This window comes from Homarus americanus, unplaced genomic scaffold (genome assembly GCF_018991925.1).
Source record: "Homarus americanus isolate GMGI-L3 unplaced genomic scaffold, GMGI_Hamer_2.0 scaffold25013, whole genome shotgun sequence".
Classification (NCBI taxonomy): Eukaryota; Metazoa; Arthropoda; class Malacostraca; order Decapoda; family Nephropidae; genus Homarus; species Homarus americanus.
In genome coordinates this window covers 2,816,510-2,830,761 of record NW_024722158.1, presented here as the reverse complement: position 1 = coordinate 2,830,761, position 14,252 = coordinate 2,816,510, and the positions used below count along the sequence as shown (strand labels likewise).

General features: G+C 41.6%; 1 protein-coding gene across 1 annotated transcript in view; it reads left to right on the top strand.

Moving 5' to 3' along the window:
- Window positions 1-1,752: 1,752 nt before the first annotated feature.
- LOC121862008 overlaps window positions 1,753-14,252 on the top strand; it is a 78,932-nt gene continuing 66,432 nt past the window's right edge. Inside the window, 1 exon segment of the mRNA XM_042359938.1 lies at window positions 1,753-1,823. The gene's annotated coding sequence lies outside the window, so the exon portion shown is untranslated.

Here is a 14,252-nt window from a genome sequence, read left to right as displayed (position 1 = left end):
AAGCTGCAGAACAGTGCACTGCTAAGTTACAAACTCGGGTTAAGGTAAAGAGTCATCAGATATACACAAAGCTCATTCATTTCAGTGGCCAGTAGGATTATGTACTATACTATAGACATCGTATTTACACAGATTTTATTATATTATTTGTATATATTTTTGTGAATAATAAAGGTCAATGACTTTTCTCACTTGTTTACACATTAGCAAATGTATTTATGAATGAACAGTAGGGCAATAATTCATGAAGACTAGCAGTACGCACGTCGTTGAGTGGTGAGGTGTGGAGGCTGGCAGTGAGATCTTGCCAACCACAGTATGGCGGCAACGCGGCTGGCTGGCTGGCTTCACTCCCAACAGCCAGGGCCGGATTCAGGAGTGGGCAAAGTGGGCAGCTGCCCAGGAGCCTCCACAATCTGGGGGCCTCCACATACTGTATTACAATATTTTATTTATTTGTTTATTCATTTGGATTATTTTATTTTCATTCTTTAAAATGCATGGGTATTTGTACACTATCAATAAATATACAGTTAATTAAAAATTTCTCAATTTTCTAATTCCCTCAATATAACTGCATATGGCTTCAAAATTCTCCAAAGAAGTGTTCAAATTTCAAAATTTTCCCGGGGGGCTTACAGCGCCCCCCGGAACTCCCAGATGTTTATGCTTGCTTCACTCGCCACCCCACCTTCTTGGGTAGTTATAATGAGGGGGGCCTCCACAAAGAGGCTGCCCATGGGCCTCCACAGGTCTAAATCCGGCACTGCCGACAGCGCTATACAGTAAACCGCTCATACCGCCTCCACCCTTATTCTACCTCCATGGATAACACCCTTCTCACGTGTGTTCAGCCCGAGGCTCGAACCCTTGACACATTAGTGAGACTACACGCGTTGCCACTGTACCAATGTATGACTAGCAAACGACTCTTGCAAAATCATGTTATATTTTGACTTGAGTTATATGTTTGTTTAAGAGCACAAATTATCAAGTGCATTGCAGCCTTAGAAGGCGCGGTGCATCGTGGGTGGAGTTTAACCATCATGGTCCTCACTTTTTTATGAGGGGAACAAGTCACGAGACTGTCACCGTCACTGTGAAGTGGGTTTCACGGTTTGACGGTCCATTCGGGGCAGTACAGATACAGCACACTGAAGATTTAACCTTGTTGTGGTACATAGTGAGGTATTTTGGCCGGCACTACAGTCAACCGCTTTCACATCTTCACCTGTAAAGTCAAGTACCCATTTATGGCTAGGTGATTAAGGAGAGCTCCGGGGTTAAACCAGCTATCATTAAGCACATGAGGCGAGAGCAGTATGCACTCAGCCGCTTCACCTCAGTTTAAGAGTGACAATTGATTAGTTTCTATTTGGATCTAGAAAAACGCTGGGTAAGTGATCTACAACATTACTACAGTAGTTTGTAACTCTGAGTTGTCGCAGTCAACAAGGTAATTACGACACAAACATAATTTAGGTTATATCCACTGAAAGTAGCGATGTAATACTCACAGTGGCAGACGTTATGCAATGACAACCCTTGAAAGATCCGGTAAGTTGACTGATCATCCGTTCTTTGGACACAAAGTAAAGTCAGAGGAAAAGTCTTGGATGACTGCCAGAGAAGGGCGGGGAAGCCAGAGGGTCAGGCTGTGATCGGGGAAGACCCAAGGTTAAATGAAAGTGTATGTGACCCGCCCCGTACCTGCCCTGCTGCCTGCCAACACCGCAACACTTCAGTCATTTTGTTGTGGTCTTGGCGTGCACTACGGCGACGCTCCCTCTGTGTGTTACTACTTTCTTACTCCAAATATTAAGGTAAGGTTCAGTGTGAGAAAAATTGTCGTGTATAATTTACAGAATTCTACCAACCAGCGAACATTTATTGCTGTTTTTTTGCTGTAATTCTAAAATAATAGTATTGCTGTTGTTTTGTTTTCTCACGAAAAACATAAAAAGCCGCGACTCAGGTGAAGCGTGTTATTTGTTCCTACCAAGTCATCAGTCATCAACCATTGGAGACTTATTCATACCCAACAGTAAAATAAGTTTACCATTTACTTTTGACTGGTATTAGCACCACTAGCATCATTTACCAACCATTATGTGTTGACGTAACGAACTGGATTATGCATAACTATTACTATACATTCTCGTTAGTTCAGTTTTCATCTTCGTCAATAGGCCGTAACCCAAGACGGATACAGACTGTGTGACGTCCTGGTGGTCAAGTTTGTCACCCTAAGATTCTCTCTCACATACTAGCTAAGTTACTCTCACTCATTCTCTTGCTCAATCTCACTCGTTCTCTCACTTTCACTCGTTCACTCACTCTCTTACTCACTTTCACTCGTTCACTCACTTTCACTCGTTCACTCACTCTCACTCGTTCACTCACTCTCACTTGTTCACTCACTCTCACTCACTCACTATCTTATTCACTCACTCTCTAACTCACTCCACTTTCACTCGTTCATTCACTCTCTTACTCTCATTCGTTCACTCACTCTCTTACTGTCACTCGTTCACTCAATCTTACTCACTCTTACTCGTACACTCATTATCTTAGTCACTCTTACTCGCTCACTCACTCTCACCCGTCGTTCACTTGCTCATTACTCCACGTACTCTATTCCTTGCCAACACGTCTCAAAATAACCAAGCGAAAATTAATATCGGCATTTAACGAACGAATCCTTGTTATGAGATATTTCAAAAGTTTTTAATATTACGTTTAATAAAGTAACCAAACATACACTTAAGTGAACCGCTGCAATGAAGAAGCTAAATCGTCACACACTCACACACACACGTTGTCCATGGGTTAGTTTTTAACTCCAACATGACCAACATACGAACATCATTCTGATTGACTGTGTGAACCAAATTGATTGATAAGTTTTTTTAACATTAGCTCAACTTGTTAATGTGTTGAGTTGTTGGTTTGTTTTGTGAGGACAGTACAGCCCGGAGGAGGTGCACACGCCGCCGCCCCTCCGACACAGTGCCCTATATCCAGCAACAACTTAACATGGCGGGTATGATAGTGTTTTTCCTCTGTGACATATATAGAGTCAACATGTGAAGCATAAGGCTTTTATAACGCAATCCAGAGTCTGCCATTAATTACGATGACAATTTAACTTAATTACGATGATAATTTAACTTAATTATATTGACAATTTAACTTATTTAATTTTTCTTGTTCGTCATCTGTCAGTTAGGATGTATATAGGACAAAGGTCAAGGACAAAGTTGAGCCTTTAAAGTCAGGGAGGGGAGAAGTGATAAATGGCAGTGAAGAAATAAGCAAAGCATTGAACAGCTACTTCTTATCAGTTTTCACAGAAGAAATTTGCTATGAAATCCTAGAGGTGGAACTGATATTTAAGGGAAAGGAAGAAGAGAAATTAAAGAATATCACTATCAGAAAAGAGGATGTTCTTAAGAAGAAAATAAACTAAAGAAAACAAAATCCCCAGGGCCCGATGAAATTTTCCCTCGAGTCTTGAAAGAGTGTAGGGAACAGATTAGCGGACACCTCGTAAACTTATTTACAAAATCATTAGACACTGGAGTTGCGCCAGACTTGTGGAAACAGGCAAATGTAGTACCCATATTCAAAAAGGGAGACAGAGCATCAGCGTCAAATTACCGGCCGATCAGTTTGACGTCAGTAGTGGGGAAATTTCTTGAATCAATTATAGCAGATAGCATCCGATCGCATCTAGAGAAAAGCAAATTAATCTACGATTCTCAACATGGGTTTACAAAGGGAAAATCTTGTCTAACAAATCTGCTGACGTTTTTTAGGAAAGTCTTCGAGGTAGTAGATAATGACGAAAATTACGATATTATTTACTTAGACTTTAGCAAATCATTTGACAGAGTACCGCATCAGAGGCTTCTGAGAAAAATTAAGGCTCATGGTATTGAGGGGAAAGTTATAAAGTGGATAAAATCATGGCTCACCGATAGAATGCAGAGGGTCAGCGTAGATGGTGTTAAATCTGAGTTTGGCCGTGTAACCAGTGGGGTTCCCCAGGGGTCAGCACTAGGCCCACTCTTGTTCATAATCTACATAAACGATCTAGATACTGGGATCAGCAGTGACATAAGCAAGTTTGCGGATGACACCAAAATAGGGAGGCAGATTAATTCAGGGCAGGATGCAAATGCATTACAGGAGGATCTTAATAAACTGCAGGGGTGGTCTGAAAAATGGCAAATGAAATTCAACGCCAGCAAGTGCAGCGTACTTTATATTGAAAGAACAAATACTGATAATGTATACAGCCTTAACAACATCAACCTAGAGAAGTCAACTTGTGAAAGAGACCTAGGGGTACTTGTAAGCCCGGACCTACGGCCTAGAAAACAGTGCGTTAATGTTCGAAATTAGGCAAACAGAGTACTGGGTTTTAAATCTAGAAGTGTAAGTAATAAGAGTGCAGAGGTCTTATTGCAACTATATCTTGCGCTAGTCAGGCCGCACCTCGATTATGCGGTTCAGTTCTGGTGCCCCTATTATAGAATGGATATAAATTCACTAGAGTCGGTGCAGCGAAGAATGACAAAAATGATTCCGGGACTTAGAAACCTTCCATATCAGGATAGGTTAAAGAAACTTAACTTGCATTCCCTAGAAAGACGAAGAGTGCGGGGAGATATGATAGAAGTATTTAAGTGGGTGAAAGGAATCAATAAAGGGGATATAGATAAAGTTCTTATAAGTATCCAAGCAGGATAGGACTCGGAGCAACGGATTCAAGTTGGATAAGTTTAGGTTTAGGAGGGAGATAGGAGGAAACTGGTTCACAAATAGGGTGGTGGACGAGTGGAACAAGCTTAGCAAATTTGTAGTAAGTGCGGGAACTCTGGAAAGTTTCAAAAGGAGGCTAGATAGATTTATGGATGATAGAGAGTGGTAGTAACTCTCGACAGGAGCTGCCATGCACAGGCCAACCGGCCTATTGCAGACTTTTTATTTTCTTATGTTCTTATGTTCTTATATCATGGTTCTAATTTCTCAAGGTAATTTATTATGATAAATGTGAGAGAATATTTTCGTAATGTTGTTCACAGGTTCACTTGAGTTAAATTATGTCTACTACATTGTGAGGTGAAGGCCTGTCTGTTGTTGTTGTTTGTATTGTTATAAATGTACAGTACAGTACAGTACATGGTCACCATATCCTACCCAGCCTAGCGTCGCGGCCTTGGTGGGCAGGTGTCTCCTCCCCGTATATGGGAGTCACCTGTTTAGGGAGGTGATGAGGCGTGACCTTCCGCCTATTGTCGACTGAGTGCAAGTTATTTGTCGTGTACAATGTTTGTGAAACAAGTCCTCGGGTAAACACGTTTTGATAATCGTGATCCTCGATAATGACGAATATCGTGGCCTGTGTTCAGTGGTGCTCACTGTGCGACCTTGTCTGTTGTTGACTCCAGAAGAAAGTGATTGTTGAAAGTACAAAGTTTTAACCACCAGTAATAATCTAAACACATCTGTAACGATCACTCGTTTACCGCAATAACGCATTTCGCACCACATTGTTGGTTAGTGTTCACATGTATGACGTCTTGTGTTGGCTCAGCGGAAGTTATGGTTGAAGAAATAGTTTGTGGCGCAGATATTAATTAAAACGCTGATGATGTGTTCATCATTTTCAGATTAGTCTTTGCCTTTGTAATTAAAAGGTAGTACTGTTACAAACACATGTTTTTCGTTGTAGTTTTGTGGTGCACATCAGTAACTGACACAGTGGCAAGAGTTGCATCAACCTTGACGGAAAAAATTATAGGTTAAGTCTATACAGTCAGAACGAGAGTGACGTCATAACTGGCCACTACATTATAGGTGTTAACTTGATATTATTATGTACGGGGTGATTCAAAAGTCTGGACTCACAGGAATGCATACTGTTCAGTTTTATCTAATTTACCTAATGGCCGCCGCAATTAGGGCTGACCAGGGAAGTAGGCCAATAGCCTGTGTAGGATCTCTGTTTTTTAGGTCTGCCAGCCTTTTGTGTGCAAAAGTATATCGTTATATTCGCCCTGTATGACGCCTTGGCGAGCTTGTCCTCGTGTTGATGGTCCGTGACACCACGAAAAAATGACAAGGATTTACGTTTTTTATTTGTGGGAGATCCGCTCTATTGTGCCTTGTCTGAAGAATAGTTAGTTCAAAACCCTCAGTCTACTTGCATATTCAAAATGACACATAGTTCAGGAACCATGTTAGTCACTCTGTGCTGCACAATTACTCAAATTGCGAGCACACATCAATTCTTCAACAAAGGTTTCATTTCGTGTTTTGTAACGTTAACGCGTAGATATTTGCGCATCTGTTTCTGATAACATATTTTTTTTCTTATATTATCAGCTGCATTTTCTTTCATGAGGTAGTAGGCAGCTACCAACCAGGGAGGTACTACCGCCTGGGAAGATATTGGAAGCATAATGTGTTGTCTAATGGTAGATCCTGCTGCCATATGGCATCGCGAAAATTGTGACCAAGTCCCAGGTTGCTGATCTGACTTTCTGCCACATTTACACACAATTGCAGGGTCTCAATTTTTTCTCTCACTATTGACAACATAACATACATACAGTGTAAAATTTCTCACTATTGATCTTTTTTTTTCATTATTATTGTTATTATTATTATTATTGTTATTATTATTATTATTATTATTATTATTATTATTAGTGTTGAGATTGGTATTATCATTATTATTTTATCGTTTCATTTTCAATTTTTTATTATTTATAATAAATCTTATTTATTATGAATTATTATTAATAGTAGTAGTAGTAGTAGTAGTAGTAGTAGTGGTGTTATTATTACATTTTCGCCCCCAGACCCCGATGTGGGTCGATGACCTGTGCCTGGGTGGGCCAGTCCCCGTAAAAAAAAAAACGCTGACTTCAGCTGTTTACAAAGAAAATTGATGTAAACATATACTGTATATAAACGAGCATGCAAATGTGTTCCCAAACGCTGCATCGATTAACCACACGTACTGTAGGTGAGTAAATTAATTGAAGAGATGATGTAGAGCTGGGTCAACCTCTAGGGTGACGTGGGAGTGTAGTGAGGGAGGTGATGGGTGGGGAGGGTGGGGCCCCAGGTGGTGAGGCAGGTACAGCAGGTAGGAGTGGGGAGGTGATGACGGGTGAGGGGCAACAGCAGGTAGGAGTGAGGGAGGTGATGACAGGGTGAGACGGGGTACAGCAGGTAGGGAGTGAAAGGTGATGACAAGGTGAGAGGGGTACAGGTAGGCGTGAGGGAGGTGATGACAGGTGAAGGGGTACAGCAGGTAGGAGTGAGGGGGGTGACGGGTGAGGCGGCACAGCAGGTAGGAGGAAGGGGTGATGACAGGTGAGGCAGGTACAGCAGGTAGGGGTGGGGAGGTGGATGGGGTGAGACGGGGCACAGCAGGTAGGGAGTGAAGGGGGTGATGACAGGTGAGGTGGGTACAGCAGGTAGGATGAAGATGACGGGTGCAGGTGGGGTGAGGGAGGGGTGATGGGGTGAGGCGGGTGCAGCAGGTGGGAGTGAGGGGGGTGATGACGGGTGAGGCGGGGTACAGCAGGTAGGTGAGATGAGGTGAGGGTGGGGTACAGCGGGATGACAGGGCACAGCCCAGGTGATGACGGTGAGACGGGGTACAGCAGGTAGGCGTGGAGGTGATGACAGGTGAGACGGGTACAGCAGGTAGGAGTGAGGGAGGTGATGACGGGTGAGGCAGCACAGCAGGTAGGGTGAGGGGGTGATGACGGGTGGGTGGGGCACAGCAGGTAGGGAGTGAGGGAGGTGATGACAGGTGAGGCGGGGTACAGCAGGTAGGGTGGGGAGGTGATGACGGGTGAGGCGGGATACAGCAGGTAGGGAGTGAGGGGGTGATGACGGGTGAGTACCAGGTAGGCAGGAGGAGTGGGGGTGTGCACAGGTGGGAGTGAGTGCGGGGGGGTGGGGTGAGCAGGTAGGCCAGGGGTAGCAGGTGAAGGGGGTGATGACGGGTGAGGCGGGGTACAGCAGGTAGGAGTGAAGGGGGTGATGACGGGTGACGTGGGGTACAGCAGGTAGGCGTGAGGGAGGTGATGACGGGTGAGGCGGGGTACAGCAGGTAGGAGTGAAGGGGGTGATGACGGGTGAGGCGGGGTACAGCAGGTAGGAGTGAAGGGGGTGATGACGGGTGAGGTGGGGTACAGCAGGTAGGAGTGAGGGAAGTGATGACGTCCCACGCTAGTCCTTGTGACACACTCAGCCATCGTCTAACCTTGCTCACCTGGGTCTGTGCGCCTCGGCCAAGGTTACCGTTCATGTTTTGTCAGTATAGTTAAGTTCTCAAAGCAGATAATAAGGACTTGGGTGCAGTCTCATGATGTTTTCTATACATATGTAGCCCCGCGTGTATGGTGTATGATATATGATGTATGACTGTATGGCTCTCTCGAGAGGGCAGTTCAAAAGCTGTGGAAAGTCTTTAAACTGCTAGGGGAACATATGGGCACGGAGGCGGAGGAGACTGCAGTGGGAGCGGGTAAACAAAGTGAAAGGTTACAGGGAAATAGTGCGAGGAATGATGACAAAACTAAATAAGGCAGGGAGTTAAAACCTAAACGCGTCAAACAGAGGACTTAGAGCACGACTAACTTAAATGTCTACTACGCAAACAGTGGGAGTATGAGAAACAAAATGGATGAAATCAGGGCGTTGGTATGTACGGAGAACTTAGACACACGAGAGTTACCTGCCGAATACCAAATTGCAGGTTTCAAATTATTCCATACCGATAGGCAGATTAGGAAAGGAGGCGGAGTAGCAATCTATGTCAGGGATAATCTGAAGTGTGAAATAAATAAGGAAATAAAAACTGAACTGAATACAGAAACAATTTGGATAGAATTAATCGATGGTAGGGAAAAATTTATCGCAGGAGTAATATATAGACCTCCTAATCTTGATAGAGTTAAAGAGCAACTTATTTGGGATGAAATGCACAGGGCATACAGGCATAGCAAAGTCTGTATAGTAGGCGACTTTAACTTTAACCAAATAGATTGGATCGACCTTACAGGTAACTCAGACTCAGAGGATTTTCTTGAAACAGTTCAGGACTGCTTCCTAATTCAACATATAACCGAACCCACCCGGGGTAATAATATACTCGATTTAGTTCTGTCAAAAAGAGAAAACCTCATTAGTAATGTCGAGGTAGGGAATGAACTTGCCAACAGCGATCACAAAGAAATAAGATCTCAATTAGAATTTAATGGCAGTCGCAAGGAAAATTACATTAAGGTCCCAGATTTCCAAAGGGCAAACTTTGATAGGTTGAAAAGGCAGCTGAGAGATAACGACGGAGAAATTAACAATAATCTGAATGAATATTTTTCAGCAGTTTTCACCACCAAAAATTTAAACATGACACCCGAGGCACCCGACTCTACAGTATATAGAGATAGTGAAGAAAATAAATTAAGCGAGATAGTAGTGACTAGTAACGACGTTAGTAGGCAAATAGACAAGCTAAAGCCTAATAAGTCGCCAGGTCCCGATGAGATATTTGCCAGAGTATTAAAGGAATGTAAGGAAGAACTTAGTATGCCCTCAGCAAATTTGTTTAACATGTCCTTTAAACGGGTGTAGTACCAGAATCCTGGAGGATAGCGAATGTAATACCGATTTTCAAGAAGGGAGATACATCACTATCCTCTAACTACCGTCCAATCAGCTTAACATCAATTGTAGGCAAATTACTGGAAGCAATAATTTCAAAATGAAATTATTGCTTCCAGTAACTCTACTCGAAATCACCTAGAGAACCACAAGTTGATCAATAATTCTCAACATGGCTTCACAAGCGGGCTTTCAAGTCTAACTAATATGTTAACATTCTTTTCAGCTGTTTTCGAATCAGTGGACGAGGGACACGACTATGATGTGGTATACCTTGACTTTAGTAAAGCCTTCGACAGAGTCCCTCACGAAAGACTAATGAGAAAAGTGGAGGCTCGTGGCATCGGAGGAGATATACTAAAATGAATTAGTGCGTGGTTACAGAACAGGAAACAGCGAGTGAGCATTAACGGCACTAAATCCGATTGGAGTAACGTCACTAGTGGAGTACCCCAAGGCCTAGTACTTGGATCATTATTATTTATTATATGCATAAACGACATAGATATCGGCGCAGACAGCAACAGAAGTAAATCTGACGAGGACTCCGCAAAACTACAGGAACATCTAAACAAATTTTTCGAATGGTCTGAAAAATGGCAGATGAAATTCAATGTGGACAAATGTAAAGTACTTAGTCTAGGAGATGTAAACAGAGAAACCAGATATTAGATGAACAACGATGTTATAGAGAAATCCAAATGTGAAAAAGATTTAGGAGTAATGAGAAGAAGGAATCTTAAGCTAAGTATACAGTGTATATTTGCTCGAAACAAGGCTAATAAAGTACTTGGGTTCATACAAAGGAGTTTTAGTTACAAGACTACAGAGGTCATCCTGAAACTATATCTTGCACTTGTGAGACCTCCCTTGGATTACGCAGTTCAATTCTGATTACCGTATTACAGAATGGATATAGAATCCCTAGAAAGAATTCAGAGGAGAATGACAAGACTAATCCCAGACATTAGGAACCTTGAGTACAGAGGCAGGTTAAAGCATCTTAATTTGCACTCCCTCGAGAGACGTAGAGTGAGGGGCGATATGATAGAGGTGTATAAGTGGAAGTCAGGGCTAAACAAACGGGACATAACAAAGGTACTCAAACTATCCAACCAGGAGCGAACTCGTAACAATGGTTTTAAATTAGACAAATTTAGATTTAGGCGCGAAATATGTAAACATTGGTTTGGAAATAGTGTAGTGGATGAGTGGAACATGTTACCAAATATCATCATTAACTCGAATACGTTGGATAGCTTCAAACATAGGTTGGATAGATATATGAGCAATAGGGGTTGGGTGTAAATGGGACTGCCCTGTATGCTCTTACCATGGGCGTCCGCAGAAAAAAATGCAGGGGGGGGGCAATGTTATCCTGAATTCGACGTGTGAAGTGTGAAGACATCATTGACAATTTCGGAAGAGATCCCCGACGGCTCCAATTCCTGTTCCAAGAGTAGTAACCTGCTCTAACTGAATGAACTGTTGAGAAATGTTTATGTTATTTTATTCATTTTGTATTTTCCATGTAATTTTTTCAAATTTTTTATTTTCCAGGGGGGGGCAAATGCCCCCCCTTGCCCCTCCCTGCGGACGCCCATGGCTCTTACTTGCTTGCTTCTGTAAACTCGCGTCTCTCAAAAAACATAATGTAAACCATATAACTGTCTCACAAATAAATTTGATATTCATACATATTATTATCTTGAACAACGTAGCAATATTTACCATTAAATATTTCATGACATAATATAGGTTCTTGAGCAAGGGTGAGTAATGGTACTGTACATGGTCAGTGGCAGTCTCTAAAGTGGGAATATAAACAATAGCATCTAACCCTGGACCAAGTATACTGTTGACAATCCTCTTGGGTTTATGAGTTGTTTAGTGTCAGTGATGGTAGGTGGCGGTGCCGCGGCCTGTGTACCCTCTTGTTGAAATAAAGTGCACCAAACTCTCACTTATATCATTACTGCTGCAATATTAACACTTTTTATGGTTAATATTTAAGTAATTAGTCTTCATAAAACGCGTATAATATAATAAAGGCTCACGTCCAGTACATCCCTCTTATTTGTTTAGGAGGCAAAGTGTGTGTGGGTGTGTGTGTAGAAGGGGGGGGGGGAAGTGACTCGAGCGACCTTCCTTCCCACGCCTACCACACTATTGCACCCTGACCTCACGCCCACAACATGCCATTATACAAAACAAAGGTGTTACCCTTGGCCTATACTTTCTCGGATATGTTTCCTACAGCGTCACACTCGGCATCGATGCTGGTAAACCATAAGTTACCAGGAACTTTATTGCTACGGGACATATAAAGTGGAGTGCCTCGACCTGGTAGAGCTCCAAGTTAAAGTTCATGGAAGACGATACTCCTGAAGGTCGCGGTGTTTATAGTGATGTCCAGCGCGTAATGAAGCTCACGTTGATATTCATTTTACAAGACTTCACATTCCGGGGTAATTGTTTTGTGTTATGTTAAAGGAAAACTTTTTTATAGTGGATGAAAAGTTATATTAACAATTATCTAAAGCATTATTTTCATACTTTCAGCAATATCTCTTTTTTTTATTATTTAACTATGTGTATTTCTTAAGCATTTACTGAAAGTTCCTTTTTGCACTTAACAATAACTTTCATTCTAGCGTTCAGTGAAACTTTCTAACCCTTTTTTAGAGTTCAACGTAGATGTTCAGAATGAATTAGTGTGGAGTGTGCTTGATGCTACGTGAACTTTGGGCTACGACAAGTAAAAAAAAAACGATTCGCCTCTGAGGAGCTGACAACGTAGAACTCAACACAAGTTAGTGAGGTGATGTGAGAGAAAGTCTTATTACATGACCAGCGTACATACGGTGTTGAGTACTGGACTACACCCTTCACTTTCCATCCTCTTACTTATCACACTTCCTTGTATTTATTTGTTTGTTTGCAGGTCTTAGTTTTTTTTAGTTCTTATTGGTATTTAACTTTATTTCACGGCCATTTGGGGACACACACACACACACACACACATACATTCATATGCGACGCACGGAAGCATTGGGACTGATCTGCTAAGCCACAATAAAACTTCGCCACGAAAATGACTTCTATCGGGTGAGTCATGAGCACAGTGGGCTTACAAGTAACCATGTCTACCTCCTTCTGCCTATAGTGATAATGCACAATATTCGTGGTGAAATTGTGTGTGTGTGTGTGTGTGTGTGTGTGTGTGTGTGTGTGTGTGTGTGTGTGTGTAAATATGTACATGTATAGGTGAACATTTACAGTAGGTATGCGTGTATATGCTGTGTTTGAATAAGAAAGGCGACCTTCCTCAAGAAGGGAACAACTACTGTAATTTGTCAAAACTCGCACTAGATGGGCTGTTCTGAAATTACTGTTGCTAAATGAATATACCGGTACTGTACATGTTTAATATCAGACAAATGATTGGTACTTTACTGTCATAGTTTACCCGATAGTGAATAGAGAAAATGGTAAAGCAAGACAATTGCTAATATTTAGGGATGAGACAATCTGACTATAATTCTTTTAGTCTTTAGTAAATAATATAGCAATATTTAAATGTACCCTAAATATTACTTTAATGAACATGATGTTGTAACTCGTTTGCATACAGATGGAAGAGTAATGCTAACAAGAACAAAGAAAACACGGTGCTCACATTAATAACAGAGATACGGACGTTTATAATTCTTAGTTTTTTTTACACTTACTGTACTTGCGTTCTCTCATAGATAATGAAGTCACGAAGACTGTCACAGGTGTTAGGGAGTAATTCTGCCGCCATCTGTACTGTGTAGAAATGACGTCTGCGTTTATTCTCCAGTGAACTTTCATTGCGCCTCACTTCATTTGTCACTTGTGGCGCGCATGGACAGAAAGAAGAGTACGGTAACATACGAATGGTAGGAAGTTATTGTGTGTCCACTTGGTCGCCATATAAACACCTCTTAGATATAATAGACCTCTCAGTATAGCCCTAAATATGCCTTATACCCAGTGTATGAATATTCGTTTGTATTAGATCTCTTATATTCATCAACTGGTGAAGTACGGTATACAGATGTTAGAATTCGCTATGACGTAAAAAATGTATCGAAATTTAAAAAAAAAAATACTGAAAATAATACATATATAATTTATCTTCATAATTTTTGGTACAAGAATACACGAAAGTATGCAACAATTGGAGATTATACTTCCTGTGGCTGTGTATTGTCATTGTAAATATTAAGTGTTCTTGTTGGTGTGTACAGTATTAAGGTATTCGGGCGTTGATGGAGAGCGAGAGGAACGTACACTTTCCAAACCAATAAATAAGAGTGGAATGTGAGCTGAATAAACAAAACATACTGAATTGGTTGACATTTTCTCGCGTGTGGTCGTGGTGTCAGACTCCTCCACTACACTGTTTGATTTTATTATAATTTTCAGTTTGTGCTAAAATATATCGAAATTTTGGAAGACTAAAATTTCGCAGCAGCACTTGAAACTGTTGATGATAATATTTACGTATATTTTATCTTAGAAGCCAAGAT